Here is a 24,911-nt window from a genome sequence, read left to right as displayed (position 1 = left end):
AAGGACCTAAATAGACACTTTTCAAAAGAGGACATTCAGAAGGCCAAGAGACACATGAAAACATGCTCAAAGTCACTAATCATCCGAGAGATGCAAATCAAAATGACAATGAAGTACCATCTCACACCTGTCAGAATGGCTATCATCAACAAATAAACAAATGACAAGTGCTGCCAAGGATGTGGAGAAAAGGGAACCCTCGTGCACTGCAGGTGGGAATGCAGACTGGTACAGCCACTGTGAAAAAATAGTATGGAGTTTCCTCAAGAAATTAAAAATAGAACTTCCATTTGACCCAGTAATCCCAGTTCTAGGAATATATCCCAAAAAATCAGAAACATCAATCAGAAAGGATATATGCACCCCATGTTCATAGCAACACAATTTACAATAGCTAAGATTTGGAAACAGCCTAAGTGCTCATCAGCAGATGAGTGGATTAAAAAATGGTGGTACATCGACACAATGGAATACTATGCTGCTGTAAAAAGGAAGGAATTCTTACCACTTGCAACAGCATGGATGGAACTGGAGAGCATTATGCTAAGCAAAATAAGCCAGTCAGAGAAAGATAAATATCACATGATCTCACTCATTTGTGGAATATAATGAACAACATGAACTGATGAACAAAAATAGATCCAGAGACGGAGAAGCATAAAACAGACCATCAAAACTCAGAGGGAAGGCAGGGGAGAGGGGATAAGAGATCGACCAAAGGATTTGTATGCATGCATATGAGCAGGACCAATGAACACAGACAGGAGAAGGGTGAGGGCATGTGTTGAGGGGTGGGAGCGGCCAGGGAGAGGTCAATGGGGGGAAAAAGGAGACTTATGTAATACTTTAAACAATAAAGGATTTAATTTAAAAAAAAAAAGATTACAACAAAATTCACAATAGTGTCATGAAAGAACCAAGATTCAACCCCAAGTCTATGTTCAAAAGGGAGGAAAAATGACATCTGTTGGGCATCCACCACTCTAGGAGTGTATAGAGTCCTGTCAATTCTATGAGAGAGTATTTTCCTCTCCATTTTACACTAACGGACAGAGGCTTGACAGGCTAACTTGCCCAGGTCAAATAGCTTGTAAATAGCAATAGCAGGATCCTGACTCAAGTCTGTCTACCTCTATACCCCCGTCCTCTTCCCCATTACATCCACCCTTCTCTGTGCCTCAAAAGCTAATTGTAACTATCATTATAAGAATCATGAACATTTATTGAATGCTGACTCTGTATCAAATACTCTACTAAGGGCTTTATATGCATTATCTAAGAAAGGTCAAGAAAGATGACTGTGACATAAACACAAAGGAGTTACCCACCTAGGAAGGATAGAAATGCCACTTCTCAGGCCCCCTCTTCTTTTTTTAAAAAAATTCATTTCAGAGAGGAAGGGAGAGGAAGAGAGAGATAGAAACGTCAATGATGAAGGAGAATCCTTGATTGGCTGCCTCCTGCATGCTCCCCACAGAGGACCAAGCCCACAACCGTGGCCTGTGCCCTTGACGCTCCACCCACTGAGCCATACCAGCCAGGGCCTCAGTCCCCATCTTCTATCATGTGAGTCAGAATCTGCATTTTAACAATCCCTAGGGGACTCAGCCCATTAAAATCGGAGAAGACTGCTTTGGATCGCTTTTGTTTTGCCTTTTATTTTAACAAAGAGTCGTTTTGGTAATGTGTAGGTATGGCCTAACATTCTCCGTTGACCAGAGCTCACAAGGCACCAGTGAAAGGTACACAGGGGGCAGTTGTGGTTTAGGATGACGTCAGGGAGGGCACGAGGCCCACAAACACCTTTTCCCCAATACAGCTCTTTATCTTTGAGTGTTCCTGGTCCCCAGGCACACTCCATTAGATGCCAAATACCCTCCCCAGGAGGTCACTCCTTAAGACAAAGTGCACTGACTGTGGGGTTGGCTAACAGCCCTATGCAAGCCAGAATGGGACAAAGCAGTGTTTCTCAAACCTGAGTTATAAGTAGACCTTTTAAGAAAAAGAAAAAGAAGTTCTTTCAGAGCCAGTGTGTTGACTTAAGTTGTTTTAATTATAAATTTTCTTAAATAGTAAAAATACATATTTGGACAACTACAAAAATAAAAGCAATTTATAAGTTAAACATAAGCAAAACTACAAAACCAACACAAATCAAATAAACTAATACAAATAACATATAACAATGATTTTTCCCCTTTCACAGCCATGACTCTGGCACTGACAGCCACAATTTATCTTCTTTTTGATCCATAATCTGTATATTAAGTGTCCCCCAAATTGACTCAATTTTCTATTCAAACTGAAAGCCCCTGAAAGGCTGTCTGGCATAGTAAACCCATCTTCTTTATTCATCAACCTTTGATAATTAAAACATGATCCTAAATACGAATGTGAGCTGCAGCACTCAGATCAGTGGTTGAACTCTGATACAAGATGCTCATACATATGGTCTAGATTGGGGTGGGCAAACTTTTTGACTCGAGGGCCACAATGGGTTCTTAAACTGGACCAGAGGGCCGGAACAAAAGCATGGATGGAGTGTTTGTGTGAACTAATATAAATTCAAAGTAAACATCATTACATAAAAGGGTACGGTCTTTTTTTTTTTTTTTTTTTTTTTTTTTTAGTTTTATTCATTTCAAACGGGCCGGATCCGGCCCGTGGGCCGTAGTTTGCCCACGGCTGGTCTAGAATATGCTTATTTCTTAATTATTCTCAGATGAAAATGTAGTTAGATTATTATAGTAGAAAGCTTGCAGACCCCCTTTCCCAGCCCCCAAGAACATGTCAGCAGAAACCTAGGACTTTATCAACTTCAACTTGAAAAACACTGGGATAAAGAATTAGGAAAAACTGTACCCATCTAGTTAATGAGGAGCAATTTCTCTGTGTATAAATATTTCTGTGAATAGCTACAGAGGAAATTATATAATTTAGAACTTTACAAATCCTGATGAAGTAGTAAATTCAGGCATTGATAAATAAAGATTCCTGACATCTAAGAAAGATAACCCGACAAGACAGGCCTGAAGTAATTTTGCAAAAAGAAAAAAAATTAAAGCTCCTCTCCATATTACCAACTTACAGGAAATACACGGGCAGAGAAGCATGTTAAAAGACGTGGAGATGCAACCAGTAACATCCAGATGATGCCAAATTCTATGGGACAAACTAGTTTTTCCACCGATAAATTATAGGCAAAAAAAAGAGAGATGAAAGAACTTGTATATCAATAGACTCCCCTGAATCATACCTGTAATTATAATGTATGGGCTTAATTTGGATTTTTATTCAAACTAAAATAACTCAGGATTTTTAATATCATAGGAGTAAAAATAGTGTTGTTATAAGTTTTTTAAAAGAATCTTTATTTTTTAATATATTTTTATTTCATTTCAGAGAGGAAGGGAGAGGGAGAGAGAGATAGAAACATCAATGGTAAGAGGGAATCAATGATTGGGGGAATCTAATCACTTAAAGGCCTTAAGAATAAAACCAAGAAAGAAGTAATTTTGCCTCCAGATTGTCTTCCCAATAGAAATTGCAACACCAACTCTGCCCTATAGAATTCAAACTTGCTAGCCACCATCATTTCAAGAGTCAATTCCTTAAAATAAATAAATAAATAAATAAATAAATAAATAAATAAATATTTCCATATATTTACACAAACACCACACACACACACACACCTTTTTTTTCTGTTTCTCCAGAGAACCATGACTAATGACTAATACAAAAATTATATGGGGGAGAGAAGTGCATGGGGAAAGAGAACAAAATTAGCCATGAGTTAGTAATTGTTGAAACTGGGTAATGGCTACATTATACTATTCTCTCTATTTTTGTATCTTCTTGAAGTTTTCCATTTAAAAAGTTGTAAAGGCCTGGGGTAGGGCAGGAATGGGGTGGAAGGCGATAAATAGGACAAAAGGGGGAGGGGAACATCTGTAATACTCTCAACAATAAAGATAAAATAAAAAGTTGTGAAGGGTAAAAAGAAAGTATTATTGTCATTAGCTAATTATTAAAAGAAAGAGAGCCCTAACTGGTTTGGCTCAGTGGATAGAGCATCGGCCTGCAGACTGAAAGGTCCCAGATTCGATTCCGGTCAAGGGCATATATATACCTTGGTTGTGGGCACATCCCCAGTAGGAGGTGTGCAGGAGGCAGCTGATCGATGTTTCTAACTCTCTACCCCTCTCCCTTCCTCTCTTTAAAAAATCAATAATTTTTTTTTTAAAGAAAAGAGAACAGGAGAGTCAGACGTTGTTAAGCATGGTCAGCTGGGGACACTGAGCCTGTTTGCTTCAGCAGGAAACTGCAGCTTCACCCTCCCCCCAGGAAACCACTAGTCCATCCCCCACAGGTCACGAGCGGGAGGGGGGGGGCGTGTAGAGAAAGGAGGGAAGGAGGGAGAGAAACACCTGCACAATAAAGTCAAAATGGCGCAGAGGGAGGTGCTTGACTCCGGAGGCCTGTCAGTCTAACCTGGGGAAAATTCACTGGCTAGGGAGGTGGACCCCAAGGCAAGCCCAGGAAAACTTGGGAAGTTAATTGGTTGTTTTGAAAAGCTCCTGGTTAAAACCCCAGGAGAACAAAGCTCACTCTCTCTCCTGCTGGGAGCTTGCACTCACCCCCTTCGTGTCCTCTCCCACCCGGGAATACACAACCACGTTGGCTTCACGGCCCCCTGGGATCCACGACAGACTGTGCGGGCTCCCAAGCACTATGAAGCAGAAACTCTGGGCGCTGGCCTTTGCGTGGCCCTGCTGGAGACAGGGTTGGGCTTTTCCATGGCCCGACAGAGAGAGAAGGGACCTCGGAAAGCCAGGAGAAGAACTCTTCTGATATCACATCCCAAATAAACCATGCCACATCAGGCTCCCGCGCGTGGGTCTGTGAAATGTTTTTCTCGAGGTCCCGTGGAAGAGCCTGTTTCCCACCCACAAACCAAAGAAATGTGTTTGTTTGGTCACGAGGTCTGATGATAGAACAGAAATCAAACTGTCCTGAGAAGCCCAAGGCTGTGACCCCAAGGCTCACAGGGAAGAAGTTAAAGCTGGAAAGGCCTTGCCTTGGAGGTGACTCTTGATCTTGAATTTCCAGCCTCATTGGACTGCACCTCCCGGGCCCCACAGCACCTGCACATCTTTACCATAGCCCTTCTCTCCCACCGTTACACTCAATCTCCTCTCAGCAGCCAGGAGCTCCTTACTGACCAAAGCACCAAGCTTGCACTAAAAAATATTTCATGAATGAAGCAAAGCAATGCTGCTATTATGCCAGCTCATATGCTACGGCCTTATAGCCCTTACTGTCTTCTATTAGTTGTTACAGCCTACCACTAACTGCTCCATTTTTAAATTTCTTTATGTCCCCTGATTTCAAATATTCACCCCCTACCAACCAGACATTTGAGGTCTCACTTGGCGAGGAGAAGGCAGACACTGGCATTCACCATCACAGAACTTCATAAAACGAACCTTCAAAACCCCATTTCTGGGCAGGAAACAAAATCCTATCCAACAAGAAATCTAATTTTCAGTGCTTTCCCCCCCCCAAACCTCATAGACAGAAAAATACTCTGACCCCTAGAACATGTTATGAAAAGTTATTCTGTTACACAGGTCTGCCTTGAGGTGACAGAATTTCATGTGAATAGTCATTTAAACCATCTGTGTCTTTGCCTTTGTCGTAGTATTCTGCACGTGTTTTGTTTTGTTTTGTTTTTAACAACTGATAGCCAATTTATTAAAAAGCCTGATTTAAAAAGCCTGGCGACTTCAACCTCCACTCCTGGCTCACTGCTGATGGAAGTCACCTGCTTGACAATCTCAGAAGGGCTGTGCAAGTCGATGAGCCGCTTGTGGATCCTCACCTGAAACCGATCCCAAGTCTAAGAACCCTCCCCACAGGGAGTCATCCTTGTAGTGATTCTCAGAGTCTTGGTCGGCATCTGGACTGGCCCTTTCACTTTGAGATTCTTTTCCTTTGCGCCTCTGATCAAGTCAGCACACACCTTCCCCAGGGACTTGGCGTGGCGGCTGGTTAGCGTGATTCTAACTCGGTGAATCACCACCTCTGGTTCCAAGGCTGTCTTCCCGGTATGCTGCTCGGCTTCCTGACCCACTTGTTCTCCCAGAGAGCGAACACCGGTGAGTCAGGAGCCAGCCGACGGACGCAGCTGCACTGCAGCAACCACGTCTTCCTCAAAGAGGATTCTGCAGGGTTTTGGAATAAATTTGTTGATTTTATAATTGAAGTGAGAAAAAAATTCTAAAATACGCCATCTTATACATTTTTTAAAAATGAAAAAAAAAAGATTAGGATCCAATGTCAACTTTTCTTTTGAATCTAACTTTTAAAGGGAGAGAGAGCCTGTGAGAAAAAAATTAGATAAAGGCATCTAAACTCCAACCTCCTTTAAATTCAAGTTCAGAGAAGAGAAAGTGGAGTGTTTTACAGCTCACTATCTCCACAGGAAATGCCCTGATTCCTATACAGGGAAATGCGGGGTCTGAGTGAGTGGAAGTCTCCATCCTGCCTGCTCTCTCCCCTCTCCCCTGATTTGACCCTTAAAGTCATTACTTGATCCCAAAGAAATCTTTACCTTCGCTTGTCTCCGCCCCCACACACACACTCCTCCCCGCACCCTCCCAAGAAGGTCAGATATACGTGTTCATGTAGATGAGAATGAGCTGAGGGAAGAAGGAGGATGAGTAACTGCTGGCTGGGCTGCCAGTGTCTGAGCTGGGTTGTGTGTCCATGAAGAACAGCAAGACTCCCTGAGAAAACTATACACGAGCCTTTCTTTGACAGAAACCTGAAAGATCACCAGAAATGTGTCAGTAACCACTGTTGACAGCTGTGCAAAAATGTCACCCACATTCTCAGTTCCTCCCTTTCAGTACTTGGTACCACTTTGAACATCTGGAGGTAGACTTGCCACATTTAGCCACAATGGCGACAAAAGAACAGAATATTAGTGAAATTTGAATGTCAGGTAAACCATGATTTTTAACAGAAGTATGCCCTATATGTTGCACGCATTATTTGAAATTCAAATTTCACTAGGCATCCTGTCTTTCATCTGGCAGCCCATGAAGGCGTTTCCCTGGGGTAAAGAGCGTTGCAAGTGCTCAGAGTGGAGATTTCTCAACAATACCCATGAAGCTAGTGATGAAATTAACACTAAAGTGCCACATGAAAATAATAAGGGGAAAAAAAACACAAGAATATTTGTGTCTCTATTGGGTGGATCACTTTTGTAAAGTATATGATTATCTAACCACTATCTTGTACATCTGAAACTAAAACAAAATAATATTGAATGTAAATTGTAATTGAAAAATAAAAGTTTTAAACAAAAATAAGTGTTAAAAATATATATTTCTGCCTCCCCAAGAATGAAATCTATTAATCAGGGGTTGGCATGTTTCTTTGAGCAAGAGATCTCAGGTCGACTTGGTTGTGACTTCTGAATATTTTCAAATCTCTATGTAAACATCCTATGCTTTTTCTGGATTGCACATTGGTTATTTCTTAATCACTAATGCTCCTGTGCCTCATTTATGCAACAAGAAATTTCATCTAAAATGGTGGTGGCCTCCTCAGGTAAGCTGAAGATACTTGGGCCAAGCTTCCATTGTAAGAGGCCACCTGGATTGGTATGGTTATGTCTTTTTCTTTTAATCAACAGATACTAAAAGTATAGCACAATCAAATTGTAGGATGCAGTGGGGAGAGAAGCTGGAAATTCTCTGATGTTAAAAATGGGTCATTCTCTTATTTGATAAGTTTAGAATCATTGGTCTAGGGAAATTTCCAGTGCTTCTTTTACCTTTTCAGGATTCCTAGCATTCGGACACCAGAGCTACTGAATCATCGGTTCTTTACTGGTTCTTCTGAAAACTGGTTCTGAGCAAGTAAAACAAGAGAGGAAAATCTTGGGGCTCACAGTAAGGACTGCCATAAGGGTGGTCAAGTGTGATGGGCACTGTATTAGTCTTGTTCCTTTAGACAGATTTAACAAATACAGATTGAGGACCTCGTATACAGGAGGACCTGTTGGTGTTGTGTTCTTTTTCCTGTAGTCAAATGCCACAGTAAATTACTTTTTTTAAATGTTAGCTTTCAGTGAAGCTCTCCTTATTTTAATATGTTTTTTAATTGATTTAAGAGAGAAAGGAAGAGGAGAAAGAGAAATATAGATTGGTGGCCTCCATATGCACCCCAACCAGGGATTGAACCTGGGTATGTGCCCTAACCAGGAATTGAACCAGCAACTTTTTGGTGCACGGGACAACACTCAACCAACTGAGCCATAACAGCCCTCCTTATTTTATTACCATACTTAAAACTCAAAACATTTCTTCACCCCCAGTACTCTTCTCAGCACATTCCACCATCTGCCATACTATATATTTTGCTGCTTTATGTATTATCCGTGCCCTACCGTGAGCAAGAATTTATGTTTTTTAATTTTCTTCTTTCTATTCCTTCACCTCCTCTCCTTTGGCAACCATCAGATTGTTTTCTATATCTGTGGGTCTGTTTCTCCTCTGTTTTGTTACTTATTTTGTTTTGTTTTTTAGAGTCCACATATAAGTGAGATCATATGGTATTTGTATTTCTCTATATGACTTAATTCACTTAGCATAGTATCCTCTAGGTCCATATCACATCTTCTTTGTCCATTCATCTGCTGATGGACGTCTCAGTTGCTTCCATATCTTGGCTATTACTAGTAGTGCTGCAAAGAACATAGGGCTGCATGTATCTTTTGGAATTAGTGTTTTTGTTTTCTTTGGATGAATACCCAGAAGTGGAATTGCTGGCTAGTTCTACTACAGTTCTATTTTTAATTTTTTGAGGAATCTCCATACTGTTTTCTATAGTGACTGCACCAATTTACAATCCCACCAAAAGTGGGTTCCCTTTTCTCCACATCCTCTTCAGCACTTGTTATTTGTTGATTTATGGATGACAGCCATTCTGATAAGTATAAAGTGATACCTCATGTGATTTTAATTTGAATTTCCCTGGTGATTAGTGATGTTGAGCATCTTTTTATATGTCTTTCGGCCACCCGTATGTCCTCTTGAGAGAACTGTCTATTCAAGTCCTCTGCCCATCCTTTAATTGAATTGTTTGGTTTTGTTTTTGGTGTTGTGTGAGTTATTTATATATCGTTGATGTTAACTCCTTATTGGATGTGTCATTTGCAAATATTTTCTCCCACTCAGTCTGTTGTCTTAATTTTGTTGATGGTTTCTTTCACTGTGCAAAAACTTTTTAGTTTGTTGTTTATTTTTTCCTTTGTTATCCTTGTTTCAAGGAGATGTAGCCCAAAAGATATTTCTTAGAACAATGTCAAAGAGCGTACTGATGATATTTTCATCTAGGAATTTTGTAGCTTCAGTTCTAACATCTAAGTCTTTAATACTACAGTAATTTACAGTAATGGGATAATTAATAGACATTTTGATCTTCATAAAAGAGGTGTTGCAAAGTTACTTTTTTACTTGCTTTCACTTATTCTCACTTTACAAATACAGGGTGAGGCAAAAGTAGGTTCACAGTTTTGAGTACATGAAACAGAGTTTACTCTTGCATTATTATTTTTTAAATATTGTATTGTTTTCCACTCAAACAACTGCAAACCTAATTTTGCTTCACCCTGTATTTATGCTGCACTAACTCTAGACCAGTTATTATATTCCTCTCTTGTTGACAATCTACTGCATACTGCATCTTCCAAAGATATAAATGAAAAGGAAGACAAAGTTTCTTGTTCAGTGATTTCTGATGTAGATGATGCCCCCAAAATTATATATATTAATTATATATAATATAAGTTATATTTATACTAGTGGCCGAGTGCATGATTAAATCGTGCACGTGTAGAGTCCCCTAGGCCTAGCTGCAATCTAGGGCCATGTCCGCTGCCCCACCAGGCCTTGCACGCTCCGCAGATGCTGCCGGCGCCCCTTGACGCTCTGCTGACGCTGCCTGCCGACACCCTGGGGCAGGGGAGGGCCCTAGAGGTGCATGGAGCACCTGATGACCGGTTGTTTGGTCATTACTCATGATAGCCACTGGCCTTTTAAAATATAGATATTTTAAATGCCTATTTTAAAATACTGACATTAACAGATGATACAGAATTTCCATGTCTTAGTGTGAAAACAATTGAGAAACATTATTCTAGCCACATTAACTCACTTTCTGCCTTTGTTTGAAAATATAAAAGTCAATCTTGAACCAAAGCCTTCTTCCACTTAAAGCTTCCGAGTTTGAAAAAGATCCTGCTTAATTACTTAGGGGACTCTGTGGCACAGTGTGTTCTTTGTAATTCAATTTGTTTGAGTTATGACCAGTCTGTTGCAATCCAAAACTAATGTTTATTTTTAAAAAACTTACAAAACACAAAACAAAAATCTAAAACTGTTTGGAAAGATGATTTCTTTCTTTTTTAAAAAATGTATTTTATTGATTTCAGAGTAGAAGGGAGAGAGATAGAAACATCAATGATGAGAGAGAATCATTGATTGGCTGCCTCCTGCACACTCCCCACTGGGGATTGAGCCCACAGCCCGAGCATATGCCCTAACTAGGAATCAAACCATGACCTCCTGGTTCATAGGTCGATGCTCAACTACTGAACTATACCGGCCGGGCAAAAGACAATTTCTTTTTTTTCTTTTTCTATTTACAATAACAGAGTTGTTGATGGATAATTTGCCATAAGTCTACCTGCAATACTGTCTTAGAAAATATTCCCAATGAGAGGACCTCAAAGTGCCTCCTCATTTTAACAGTGGACTAAGCTTACACCAAGTCTCAGGGGGGAAAAGTGAAGAAAGACTGTGTAATAATAACACCTTAAAATTGTGTGAGACTTTTAACCTTCAAAGTACATGATCTGGTTAATTCCATAGAGGACCCTAGAAATGCGATCGGGAACACAGGGAGAAGTGAGGCTATTATTCATGCAAGGCTCATGTTGAGGCCCAGTCTCCGATATCCCCAGCTTCAAGCCTTTTTCACTCTTTTGCACTGACAGAAGTCAAAAAAGACATCTAATTAACCGATAAATCAGCAATTTGGTGGGAAAAACACAATAACTAGAGAGATTGCTGTGCAAGTAAAATAACAAACCCAGTGGATAAAAAAGTTGTGGTACATTTACACAATGGAATACTATGCAACTGTAAAAAAGAAAGAACATTTCCCATGTGCAACAGAATGGATGGACCTGGAGAGCATTATGCTAAACAAAATAAGCCAGTCAGAAAAAGACAAGTATCACAGGATCTCACTCATATGTGGAATCTAATAAACAAAATAAACTGATGAACAAAATAGATCCAGAAATGTAGAAGCACGGAAAAGACTGTGGAATCTCAGAGGGAAGGAGGGGTGGGTGGGTGGGTGGGAAGAGATCAACCAAACCCAAAGACACAGACACTAGGGTGGTGAAGGCCTGGGGCAGGGGCAGGCTAGAAGAGGTCAATGGGGGAAAAGGGATATATGTAATTCTTTCAACAATAAAGATGTGGGGGGGGGGGGGGGGAAGAAAGAAAAACAGCAAGCCCCACAAAGGCTGACAGGAGTTTTTCCACTAACTCTACTGGATCTGCTTGGACACACTGAGGGAGCTCAGGGGTCCTACACTGGATTGTCTTTGAGGCCCTATCCAGCTCCTTGCCACCACTATTCAGTGCCCCCCTCTAGTGTTTCTGGCCAGCATCAAAGGGAGAGAAAGAAAAAAAAAATCATCAGGTATAAGGAGGCTGCTACCTGGCACTAGGGATGGAAAATGAAAGCAGGGCCATAGGTTTCTGGAGGTTATCTATCTCTGTTAATCAGCACTAATATGGCTTACCATTCATTTAAACAATGCCAATGAATTAAGGACTTAATATGGACTAAGCACCTACAAATGCTTTACCTTTAGTATCTTAATCTGCCCATCCCCAAGGGATACGAATTACTCTTAGTCTTTTGGTATTAACAGAGGAGAAAACTAAGGCTTAGGAAAGATAAATAACTTTTGAAAGACTTCTCACACCTAGTGAAGTGGGGGAGCTGGGATTTGAACATGGTCTGGCTGACTCTGGAACCCATGCTCCTACTAATAGGCTCTTTTTCTTCCCTGGGAGGCGGTGTAACTCCCTGTTTGAAGAACAATGAGAATTCCAGCATGCTTGGCCCAGAGGATGATGCAGGGCAGGAGGGAAATAAGGGAAGAAGTCTGGAAGTGAAGGTCAAAGACTATTCAACATCAGCTGAAGAGGTTGCCAATACTGCTATAGGCAGAGCTTCGCCAGGAACAGTCGTAATGGTGAAAAGGAAGAGAGAAACACAGCAGCCCCTGGCAAACAGCTCCCCTGCCAGTATCCGGAAGTGAGGAAAAGCTTTGAAGCAAAGAAGTTACATGGTCTAGGAGAAACCAAGATGGCGGCATAGGTTAACGCCAGAGATTGCTGCCTGGAACAACCAATTCAAATTACACCTAAAAGATGGAACGGACATCATCCAGAACCACAGGAAGGCTGGCTGAGTGGAAATTCTACAACTAGGAGGAAAGAGAATATCATACCCAGACTCAGAGGAGGCGCAGTGCTGAAGTGAAATACTCAGGTGCGGAGTGTGCGCGGAGCGGGCTGGCGGCGGAGGGCGCGGTTGTTGTTTTCAATCGGGAGGGAGTTTCAGACTCTGAGCTCCAGAGCTGGGCGAGTCTCTAGGGACCCAGACTCAAACAGGAGAAGCGGGACTGTCTGGCTTCGGTCGGAACTCGAAGGCAGCTTTCTCTCTGAGGTTTGCAGCAGTTGCTGGGACTCTGTGAGGCAGAGCACCTAGGGATGGAACTGAGAGCAGCCATAACTGCTCCCTCCACTGGCCCTGTAGATCCCCGGGGACCCGCCCCGCCCAAGCCCTGCACAGAGGCATTGCCGGATAGCCTCAGGCAAAGGCTAGATTAGCACCGCCCTAGAGATCCAGCACAGAAGTTCTCCCACTGCAGACACAGCTGATTCTCATAACCAGTTGGCCTGGAGGTCAAATCCCCGCCAGTATTACCTACAACAACCAAGGCTTAACTACAACAAGACTGCGCACAAAGACCACAAGGGGGTGCACCAAGAAAGCATAAAAAATGCGGAGACAAAGAAACATGACAGAAATGGAGGATACAGAGCTCAAAACCACACTTTTAAGGTCTTTCAATAAGTTTCTAGAAACTGCCGATAAACTTAATGAGATCTACAAGAAATCTAATGAGACCCTCGAGGTTGTGATAAAGAACCAAGTAGAAATTAAGCATACACTGACTGAAATAAAGAATATTATACAGACTCCCAACAGCAGACCAGAGGAGCACAAGAATCAAGTCAAAGATTCGAAATGCGAAGAAGCAAAAAACACCCAACTGGAAAAGCAAAATGAAAAAAGAATCCGAAAATACGAAGATAGTGTAAGGAGCCTCTGGGACAACTTCAAGCGTACCAACATCAGAATTATAGGGGTGCCAGAAGATGAGAGAGAGCAAGAAATTGAAAACCTATTTAAAGAAATAATGACAGAAAACTTCCCCCACCTGGTGAAAGAAATAGACTTACAGGTCCAGGAAGCGCAGAGAACCCCAAACAAAAGGAATCCAAAGAGGACCACACCAAGACACATCATAATTAAAATGCCAAGAGCAAAAGACAAAGAGAGAATCTTAAGAGCAGCAAGAGAAAGAAACTCAGTTACCTACAAGGGAATACCCATACGACTGTCAGCTGATTTCTCAACAGAAACTTTGCAGGCCAGAAGGGAATGGCAAGAAATATTCAAAGTGATGAATACCAAGAACCTACAACCAAGATTACTTTATCCAGCAAAGCTATCATTCAGAACTGAAGGTCAGATAAAGAGCTTCACAGATAAGAAAAAGCTAAAGGAGTTCATCACCAACAAACCAGTATTATATGAAATACTGAAAGGTATCCTTTAAGAAGAGGAAGAAGAAGAAAAAGGTAAAGATACAAATTATGAACAACAAATATTCATCTATCAACAAGTGAATCTAAGAATCAAGTGAATAAATAATCTGGTGATCATAATAGAATCAGGGACATAGAAAGGGAATGGACTGACTATTCTTGCGGGGGAAAGCGGTGTGGGAGATGCGGGAAGAGACTGGACAAAAATCGTGCATCTATGGATGAGGACAGTGGGTGGGGAGTGAGGGCAGAGGGTGGGGCGGGAACTGGGAGGAGGGGAGTTATAGGGGGGAAAAAGAGGAACAAATGTAATAATCTGAACAATAAAGATTTAAATTAAAAAAAAGAAAAAATTAAAAAAAAGAAGTTACATGGTCTAAATGGTATTTCAGGAAGATTAATTTGGCAGCCGTGTACAAAAGATACTAAAGAGAGCAAGAGGCCGGAGGCAAGGAAAATGGTTAAGAGGCAAATGCAGACACTCATTTCTGAGATGGTGAGTCTGTGCCAGAGCAGAGTAGTGAGAACAGGGAAAAGGAACAAATATGAGCATTACCGGCCACTAAGGAAGAACTGACGGGCCCTGGGGGAAGCTTGGTAATGATCCCTCCTTAGGGAAAACTGCTGTTTGAAACTGCTGTTTTAGAATTCTCTGCTGTTTTGAAATTCTCTGTTATTTTTAGACTGTAAAATAACTTTGTTTTTTAGCTTGAATAATAGAAGAGAGAAACTTAATTGTCTGACCTTGCAAGTTAGCCATCTAACATAAGAGACTGATATGATGTTACTGATGCCAGGTGTCTGGATAGATATGTACCCAAGGTTGCAGGTGTTTGTATAGATATGATACGATACTCAAGGTTACAAGCTGTCTATAAAAATAACTAACACAAGGACCTAAAAAAGATATAAAAAGAGAATGCTTCCTCCTTTGGGTGTTCAGAATTTAACAGAGGCAATCTGCTCTAAACCTGCGCTCAATAAAGATGACTCCTAACTAATTGGCTGATTAAGGTGTCTTGTCCAGCTCGCTGATTTGCGATACAACATGGGGACCTGCATAGCCAAGACTGTAGTCCATAATGGTCTTAGGGAGAGAGAAGAGGAGGAAGGACGCTCCCAGAGCCGGTATTTGCCCCAACCCTGCACACTCAGGGACCTGCCTCTTCTCTCTCCTCACCAAACCACAAGCTCCAAGGAGTCTGAGAACCTTCTGGTGTCTGGCAGCCCCGCAGCTTTTCTGCATTCCCAGGGTGTCTGGTAGACTCGGTAAATATTGACGGGCAGTCTGTTTCCTTGGCCTGGAATGCTCCATTCCCACTTTCACCTGGAAACTCCATTTAGAAAGGCCTCCTTGCAGTCCCAGCAATAACATGAGAGGCCTCTGTGACCAGTCAATCTAAATTAGGTCCCCTAGTTTTCTCCCCCATAGAAATATTTCTTCACAGTATTTATTACAATGTGGACTTTATATTTTTTTAATTTATTTCTTATTTCCTTTTATTGTTGGTTGTAGTTTTCTATCTTTCCTCATTGGTTTTTCTTTTCACTGAGTCCCCAAAAGCTAGCACATTGATGTCCCATAGTAATAAAATATAAGCCACGTATGTAATTTTAAATTTCCAATAGCCACATCTTTAAAAATAAGGAGAGCCCTAGCCAGTTTGGCACAGTGGATAGAACATCAGACCTCAGACTGAAGGGTCCCAGGTTCAATTCCGGTCAAAGGCATGTGCCTCGGTTGCAGGCTCGATCCCGGGCCCTGGTCCTGGGCCCATGCAGGAGGCAACCAATGGATGTTTCTCTCACATTGATGTTTCTCTCTCTCTCTCTCTCTCTCTCTCTCTCTTTCTCTCTGTCTCTTCCCATCCCTTCCACGCTCTCTCTGAAAATCAATGGAAAAATATCCTCAGGTGAGGATAAATAAATAAAATAAGGAGAACAGGTGAAATTAATTTTAATACCACATTTTATTTAATCAAATACATCCAAAATGTTATTTACTAGTAAATATGTGATCTATAGAAAAAAATTATTCATTAAATAGTTTAAATTCCTTTTTCTTTGTACTGTCTTAAACTTCTGTGTTTTATATTTCTAGTATATCTCAATCGGGACTAGCCACATGTCAAGTATTCCATAGGCACATGTAGTTAGTGGCTACCATAATGAACACTATAGATCTTTGTAGGATGCTTCACATGTATTGTTTACTTAATAAAAACTTGATTCATGAAAAAGTAAAAATCCCAGGGCTCCTATAAGAATCTCACAGACACACCCATTTTAAAAGTATGATCATTGCAGGCTAACACAGGAGTCTCCACTTCCTCCTCCAGATAATGATTTTAGAGGGATCATTACCTCATTTGCTGCTGTCCATTAAGGCTCTGCTATCTCTCTCTCTCTCTCTCTCTCTCTCTCTCTCTCTCACACACAATAGTGACATTTGAAGTTCCCCAAATATGCTAAGCTCTCTAAGCATATGCTATGCTTTCTTAGTTCTGTACAGTTTTCCTGCTGCCTGGAACCTTTCCCTCTCTCAACTGATTAATACACATGACTCAGTTCAAGAAAAAAGGAAGGAAGAAAGAGATGGGGGGAAAGACTCAATCCAGCAGTCATCTCATTTCAGCCACGGAATCTCCCTGACCCACTGTCCAAGTGTGAGGGTCCCCTTTTCTGTGTTTTCCAATGCACTGCTTCTCATGGACTTTTCATGCATGTCATCACAATACATCTCATCCTCACTGGCTTGTAAGCTTCTGGAAAGCAAGCACTACGTCTTTTATCGTTATATCCCCACTGCCCAGAATTTGCTGAATGGGTTGTTAAATAAGTACATAAATGAACGGATGGATTGATGAGCATACTCATAGCCCTGTTTAAGCATAAGAAGCAATACCTGGTACCACACAGTCCAAAGAATTAAAAGAGAGCGAGAGTACTCTTGCAATATCTGCACTCCACTCAGTTGTCAAAGCTGTGATCACAATGACATGAGCAGGTAGCATCAGCAGAGTACCCCATGGTTCCTGCAACCATTTCCTAAGAAGCAGTGTTCTAAGCTGTGCAGAAACGGTAGCGAAGTTGGAACTTGCCCTCAGTTTAGCTCCCACCACGTTAGTTGTGAAATACGTAGGAATGTGGTGGGTAGGAAGCATGCTCAACATCAGAATGTGGCCACAGAGCCAAGGAGCCCAGACACACTGATCTGGAGGGGACAGAGCACATGCAGTGTTGGTATCCATCCACCCCCGGAAGAACGGCAGACGGTGGTGACAGCACTGAAGGGACCACAGGAACTTAGTTTCCCTAACTCACAACACCCTGGGCAAGCGCGTTCACCCGATGGGGAATACCTTGAGACTTGTTTATAGATGGGACTCTTGGCTGCACCCTGAAATTGTGGTCTGTATTAGGTCTTAGGCCAGAGCTTCTAACCTCTGATGCAGCACACTGGAGTGCTTCTGGAGGTACAGGTGTGCCAGAAGAAAATAAAAATTCCCTCATCCAAAGAACAGCCAGAAGAGTAGAAGGGGGGTGGAGGGGCCAAGGCCTGCGGAAGACAGACAGACACCCCTGGCCTAATGCCTAGGAATGAAAGCTCTGCTGATTCACCTCTGGCCCATTGCCTCATATATCTACATAGTGTCATGTTCTATATATACTATGACATGAAAAATGTTGGAAAGCTACATGAGATGAATGAGCAGCACCTTTTAACAAAGATTTTGTCTTGATACAGCCAAGTGGGTAGAGGGTAATAGGTATGACAGTAACAAGGATCTGGCCCAACAGCCTCTCGGGACTGAGAGCTCTCAAACATTAAGTACAGCCCTTGGCTGGTGTGGCTCAGTTGGTTGGGCATCATCCCATGTACCAAAAAGGTTGCTCGATTCTTAGTCAGGGCACATGCCTGGTTTGTGGGCTCAATCCCTGGTAGGGGGCATGCAGGAGGCAGCTGATCAATGTTTCACTCTCGCATTGATGTTTCTCTCTCCCCCCTTCCCTACCTCTCTCTCTAAAAATCAATTTAAAAATCTTGGGGGAGAAAAGAAATACACAATGAGCCCTAGCTGGTTTGGCTCAATGGATAGAGTGTCAGCCTGTGTACTGAAGGGTCCCGAGTTTGATTCCAGCCAAGGGAACATGCCCAGGTTGCGGGGTTGATCCCCCGTAGAGGGCGTGCAGGAGGTGGCCGATCAATGATATTCTCTCTCATCGTTAATGTTTGCCTCTCTCCCTCTCCCTTCCTCTGTGAAATCAATAAAAATATTTTTTTAAAAACACACACACACAATGAAACACAAGTACAGACCAAGGCCAGCCTATTTGTATATATTTCTGTAAATTCAGATAGAAGATAGTACACTTTAATGTTGTACCGTTAAAAATAAGTAAAAATAATCCACAAGAGTAAGGCCCATGTCCTTCACAAAGGCACACTCCTGAAAAAAAAAAAAAAATCAAGGCCAGTGATGCTTCATCCTCCAAACAGCCCACATTTCCTGATCCTGAGAAGCAGGTCAGGGGCCAGAGTCAGCCCTACAGTCACTGCCTGGCATCTCCCCATGTCCCTTCCTGGCAGGGTCTGGCCCAAGGAGGAATTAGTCCCTAGAAATTAGAAACTCTCATGGAATTTCTCATGCGTACTATCATTATAGCCTCATAGACAAGGTGGAAAGTGAAAGGAAGAGGCTGTGACTGTCAGTGAAGCTGGGCTCATTACCACCATGCCCAACATTTACTCTCTTGCCACTAATTCCACTGGCTTTTTAAGCATAGATCTGAACTCAGGGCTGGACAGAGGTGGGCAGGCACATAACCAGAGAACCATGTTGCTACCTGAGAGAGAACTAGAAGTATTAGGAAAGCATGGCTTCTATTAAACTTCCACTCATCTGGAAACAATAAAGTTTATTTAATAAACAAAAGACAACACCTCTCCTGACATTCCTTAGGTGCTCAGAAATATACTTCACAGCCACAGCACAGGGGCCCAGAGCTGTACTGGAGCCAGGGTGCAGAAAGAAGGCAGGAGCTAATGTGGCAAGGATGCTCTCGACCAAACAGGTGCAAGACTAGTTCCACCGGTCAGAGTGGCTCTGGCTGGCATCACTCTCATGTGATCTGAGTAGGCAGAAGACCAGATCCATTTGGCACAAGAGTGTGTGTGTATGTGCTGAGGTTAGCGTTGCACGACAAGAGCTCTACCAAGGAGAAGCTAACATTTGAGATGTAAATAAGCCCTGTCGGGGTGCAGCAGACACCAAAAAGGGGAAACTAAAGCTAATTCCCACCACACACAACCTCAGCTAGAGATGCAGGTGTCACCTGCACTTCATCTGTCCAACACTGCCAGTGGGTGGCTGATCAGGTGCCAGAGGCATTTAAGCTCTACTAAATCCCAAATTAAAAGTCACCCAAGGCCTTCACAGAGATACACTCTCTAAACTTTGCTCTCAGCTTCTAAAGGGTTCTTCAACATTTGGAGATGATTGGAAAATAAATATGTTCCTTTCCTAAAGCTAATAAAATGTTCACCACTCATCCGCCGTGGGCCAAGGAAGAATTGGGGAGTCTCTTTGATGTGAATCCCACCCTGATACTGCCAAGTTTGCATCCAAGTCCCACGCTGGCAGTGACCCCATGATGACCTCGACATTTTTGCCTCCCATTATTCTTCTGCTTCCTAGACCCAGTCAGTAAAAGTGAGAAGCATTTCTTGGTGATGAAATACTCTGGTCCCATTGTCTTAGGGACAGGAAATGGTGAAAGCAGAGGCTGCTATTGTCCAAAGGCATGAAATTCAGTCGACAACCGCCATGTGCTTGCTTCTCTATGTGATGCAGAGAAAAGACTAGCACCAGAAGGCCAGCCCCACAATGGCTCCTATCAAGCTGCACAGATTTGACAATAATACATATCTATCAACAGTTAAGTCTAAAAACAAGCAGAGCAGAAACAGACTCAGAGATACAGAGCATGTTATGTTGGTTGCCAAATGGGAAAGAGTTTGGGGGGATGAGTGAAAAAGGTGAAGGGATTAAGAAGTACAAATTTGTTGTTCCAGAATAGTCATGGGGAATACAGCATAGGGAATATATTCAATAATATTCTACAGCATCTATAATATTGTCAATAATAAAATAAAAGTTTTTAAAAAATAATAGTATAATAACTATATATGGTGTCAGGTGGGTGTGAGATTTATTGGGATGATCACTTAAGTTACGTAATGTCTAATAATGGGGGTGTACACCTGAAACTAGTATAATAATGTCTGCCAACTGTAATTAAAATTTTAAATGATAAAAAAATCTCTCAGCAAACTAAGAATATAAGAGAACTTACTCAACTTTATAAAGAATATCTACAAAACTCTAAAGTTAACATCATACTTTTGTTGTTGTTGTTGTTGTTAATCCTTACCCGAGGATATTTTTTTGCATTGATATTTTTAGAGAGCGTAGGGAGGAAGGGGGAGAGACACACACACATCAATTGGATGCCTCCTGCATATGCCCCAACCAGGGCTGGGTATCAAACCTGCAACTCAGGTACATATCGTTGATTGGGACTTGAACCCCCAGCCCTTCAGTGCACAGGCCAATGCTCTAACCACTGGACATATGGTTAATAAAGGAAACACTGTACCCACAAATTTGATAAAGATCCCGTGAACATTAAAGGAATAATAAAGGAAACAGGGCAACATCGTACTTGAGAGTGAGAAATTAGAAGCTTTCCTGCTAAGGTCAGACAAAGGCAAAGATATTCCCTCTCACCACTCTTTTTCAACATTGGACTTGAAGTCTTAACTAATACAATAAGACAAGGAAGGGGGGAAAGGTAAATATTTGGTAAGAAATAAATAAAACTATCTTTATTCATAGATGAAATAATCATCTGTGTAAAAAATCAACAAAAATACTTCGGAAGTATTAAGTGATTATAGCAAGATTTCATTATACGTAGTTAGTGTGAAAAAGCCCATCATTTTCTTATATACCAGCAATGAACAAGTACAATTTGAAATTTAAAACACAATAGCATTTACATAAGCACCAAAAAATAATGAAGTCCTTAGATAAAAAACCTAATAAAATATTCCAAGATCTATAGGAAAACTACAAAACACTGATGAAAGAAATCAAAGAACTAAATAAATGGAGAGATATACATGTTCATGGATAGAAAGACTCAATATTGTCAAAATATCTTTTCTTCCCAACTTGATCTATAGATTCAATGCAATCCCAATCAAAATCCCAGCAAGATATTTTTGTAGATATCAACAATTTAATTCTAAAGTATATATGGAAGGGAAAAGACACAGAATAACCAAGACAATATTGAAAGAAAAAAATCAGAGGACTGGCACTACCCAACTTCAAGATTTACTATAAAGCTACAGTAATTAAGACAATGTGATACATAAACATAGAACAGATACATAGAACAGTAGAACAGAATAGAGGGTCCAGAAATACACCCATATAAATATAGTCAACTCATCTTTGACAAAGGAGCTATGGCAATACAATGAAGAAAAGATAGTCTTTCCAACAAATGGTTTGGGAACAACTAGACATCCACTGGGGAAAAAAAAATTAATCTAAACACAAACTTTATATCCTTCACAAAAGTTAACTAAACATGTATCATAGACCTAAATATGCAATGCAAAACTAGAAGACAATCTAGGTGACTTTATAGATACAACAGCAAAGGCATAATCCATGCGAAAAATAATTGATAACTTGGATTTATTACAACTAAAAACTTTTGCTCTATAAAAGATCCTGTCAAAAGAAATAGAAGCCGAAACCGGTTTGGCTCAGTGGATAGAGCGTCGGCCTGCGGACTGACGGGTCCCAGGTTCGATTCCGGTCAAGGGCATGTACCTGGGTTGCGGGCACATCCCCAGTAGGAGATGTGCAGGAGGCAGCTGATCGATGTTTCTCTCTCATCGATGTTTCTAACTCTCTATCTCTCTCCCTTCCTCTCTGTAAAAAAATCAATAAAAAAATAAATAAATAAAAATAAAAAAAAGAAATAGAAGACAATGGAGAAAATATTTGCAAAAAATATGTCTGATAAAGGACTGTTATCCAAAATATACAAAGAACTCTTAAAACTCAACAATAAGAAAACAGAAAGAAATTGAAGTCACAAATACATGGAAAGATACTTCATGCTTATGGACTGAAAGAATTAATGTTATTAATATTTCCGTACTATCCAAAGCAATCTATAGATTCAATGCTATCCCTGTTGAACTTCCAATGGCATTTTTCACAGAAATAGAACAAATAATCCTAAAATTCATATGGAATCACAAAAAACCATGAATAACCAAAGCAGACTTGAGAAAAAAGAACAAAGCTATAGGCATCATACTCACTGATTTCAAACTATTTTACAAAGCTATAGTAATCAAAAGAGTATGGTATTGGCATAAAAACAGACATATAGGTCAATGAAACAAAATAGAAAGCCCAGAAATAAACCACACCTATATGGTCAATTAATATATGACAAATCAAACAAAAACATACAATGAGTGGGGTAAAGATAGTCTATTTAAGAAATGGTATTGGGAAAATTAGGCAGATACCTGCAAAAGAATGAAACCGAACCAGTATTTTACACCATACACAAAAAAATCAACTCCAAACGGATTAAAGATGTGACCATAAAACCTGAAACCATATAACTCCTAAAAGGAAAAATCAGTAGTAAGCTCCTTGACATCTTGGCAATGATTTTTTTAAATTTGACACCAAAAGCATAAGCAACAAAATCAGAAATAAACAAGGGGACAACATCAAACTAAAAAGCCAAGGAAACCATCAACAAACATTTTAACACGGCCCTAAAGGAAAACCCAAAAGTCATATTCTGTGCTCCCAAACAAGTCTTGCTTTCATGAGCCAAAAGTAGTGAGGCCCCAGTGAACCAACAAGAGGGAGGTAAGGAGGCAGCAGGCACTTCTCGGTAATAACAAGCGGCACTGTCTGGGAATCGTGTTCAGTTCACTGCAGGGGAGCTCTCTTTATACCTTAATGGAAGCCAACTATGTCCAAACCAGCTGAGCCATGCTCTGGCTCCAGCCCAGCAAAGAGCCTCCCTGAAATACCTGCCAAGTTCCACAGTCACTTGTGAGATGTAGGTCACCCTGTACAGGACGGTAGATGCTTCCTCAGATGCCCTGATTTGTTTCTTGTTGCACCATCATGTTGTTCACTCTGTTGCTCTCCTCTGAAATCTCTCCGGTATATTCCAATTTCCAGAGTTTTATTTGCCCTCCTCTGCAATAAGACATGTTCTAAGACACAGTTATTCTTCGGGCCTTGCCTACAGGAGACAAAAAGAAGCTTCAATTTCCCCCCAAAGAACATCCCCCAAGTGCATCCCCCTGGAAGGGCCTGTCTCCCAAGCCGATGCAATGAACACGCCTGTGCCTCGGAGCTCACACCCTCAGGGCATGTGGCCACATTTTCACCACCAGATGGGAAGGGAAGTTATAACGGGCTCTGTACCCCAACAGAGGCTGGAGACAAACCTGTCTGGGGGACCATCCCATCTTGTTTGCATGTCAGCCCATTCAACATATTTTAAAGTTGCCTACAAACATTAACAGAGCTGACAACATAAAATAAAGAGGAATGAGAAAAATGGGAAGTTGAGGAGCTAGGATCTTCTGAGTTGGGAGTGGGGAAAGATGGACAACAATTTAATGATCTCTAACTTCATCCTTCCCCTCATTCTTTCCCTCCTTTACTGGTTCTCTGTGATTCCAGCTCTCTTATTAAAGAAACCAAAGATCCCCACATTGCTGAATTTGATGGCCAATCTGTTCCTCATCTTACCGAAACCATCTGCACCATTTCACAGAACTGATCACTGTCTCCTCCCTGGAAAGTACACGCCCGCCCCTGGTTGTTCCTCTCACTGGCTCTTCCTTCTTTCTCTGATGACTTCTAATCTCTCAGTTCTTAAAATTGGAATGCCCTGGAGTTCAGTTTTTAGCACCGTTTTCTATCTACCCTCCCCACTGGGAGATCCCATTTTGTTTCATGGTGTTAAATACTATGCCACATGCTCACTACTCCCAAAATTTAATCGTTAGCCCAAACTTCTCCCCTACACTCTAGACTCCTATATCCAACTGCCCGCTTAGCATCGCCACTCAGATAACTAACATCTCAAATTCAAAACTGCCCAAAACAGAACTCCTGACATCCTAGGCTAGATATGCTCTACCCGCAGTTTTCCCCCATTTAATGACAACATCCTCCCTGTTATTCACATTAAAAATTTTAGAGTTGTCCTGACTCCTCTCTTTCGCTCACTTCCCACATCCAATCCATCAGAAATCTTACTGGCTCTACCTCTGAAACATGCCCAGGGTCCGATCCCTTCTCACCAACCCCTACCCCACACCCACCACCACTTTGGTACAAGCCTGCATTATTACAATGGCCTCCTAACTAGATTCCCTGTTTCTGCCTTTGCCCCTTTCAGACTATTCTCAATATAGGAGCTAGTGTTAACCTGTTGAAATGTGTCAGAACAAAGTTCTCAGACGGGTCTACATGGCCCTACATGATGTAGCCCCTGGCATGTGCCCAGCCTTCCTTCCTCATCCTCTCCTCTCAACACTCCCTACCAGCCACCTTGCCCTCCCTGCTTTTTCTTGAACATACCAGGTTCCCTTCCACCTTTGGGCCTTTGTACTCCGTTGAAACTCATTTCCCCCTTATATCCTCTACCAGTGGTTCTCAACCTTCCTAATGCCGCGACCCTTTAATACAGTTCCTCATGTTGTGGTGACCCCCAACCATAAAATTATTTTCGTTGCTACTTCATAACTGTAATTTTGCTACTGTTATGAATCGTAATGTA

General features: G+C 41.4%; 1 protein-coding gene across 2 annotated transcripts in view; it reads right to left on the bottom strand.

Moving 5' to 3' along the window:
* Positions 1-24,911, bottom strand: part of TMEM45A (transmembrane protein 45A) — a 93,951-nt gene that overhangs the window by 47,065 nt on the left and 21,975 nt on the right. The window lies entirely within an intron of this gene.

Source organism: Myotis daubentonii, chromosome 3 (assembly GCF_963259705.1).
Source record: "Myotis daubentonii chromosome 3, mMyoDau2.1, whole genome shotgun sequence".
NCBI lineage: Eukaryota > Metazoa > Chordata > Mammalia > Chiroptera > Vespertilionidae > Myotis > Myotis daubentonii.
Note: the sequence above shows the minus strand (reverse complement) of the source record. Positions and strands in the feature narration are given on the sequence as shown.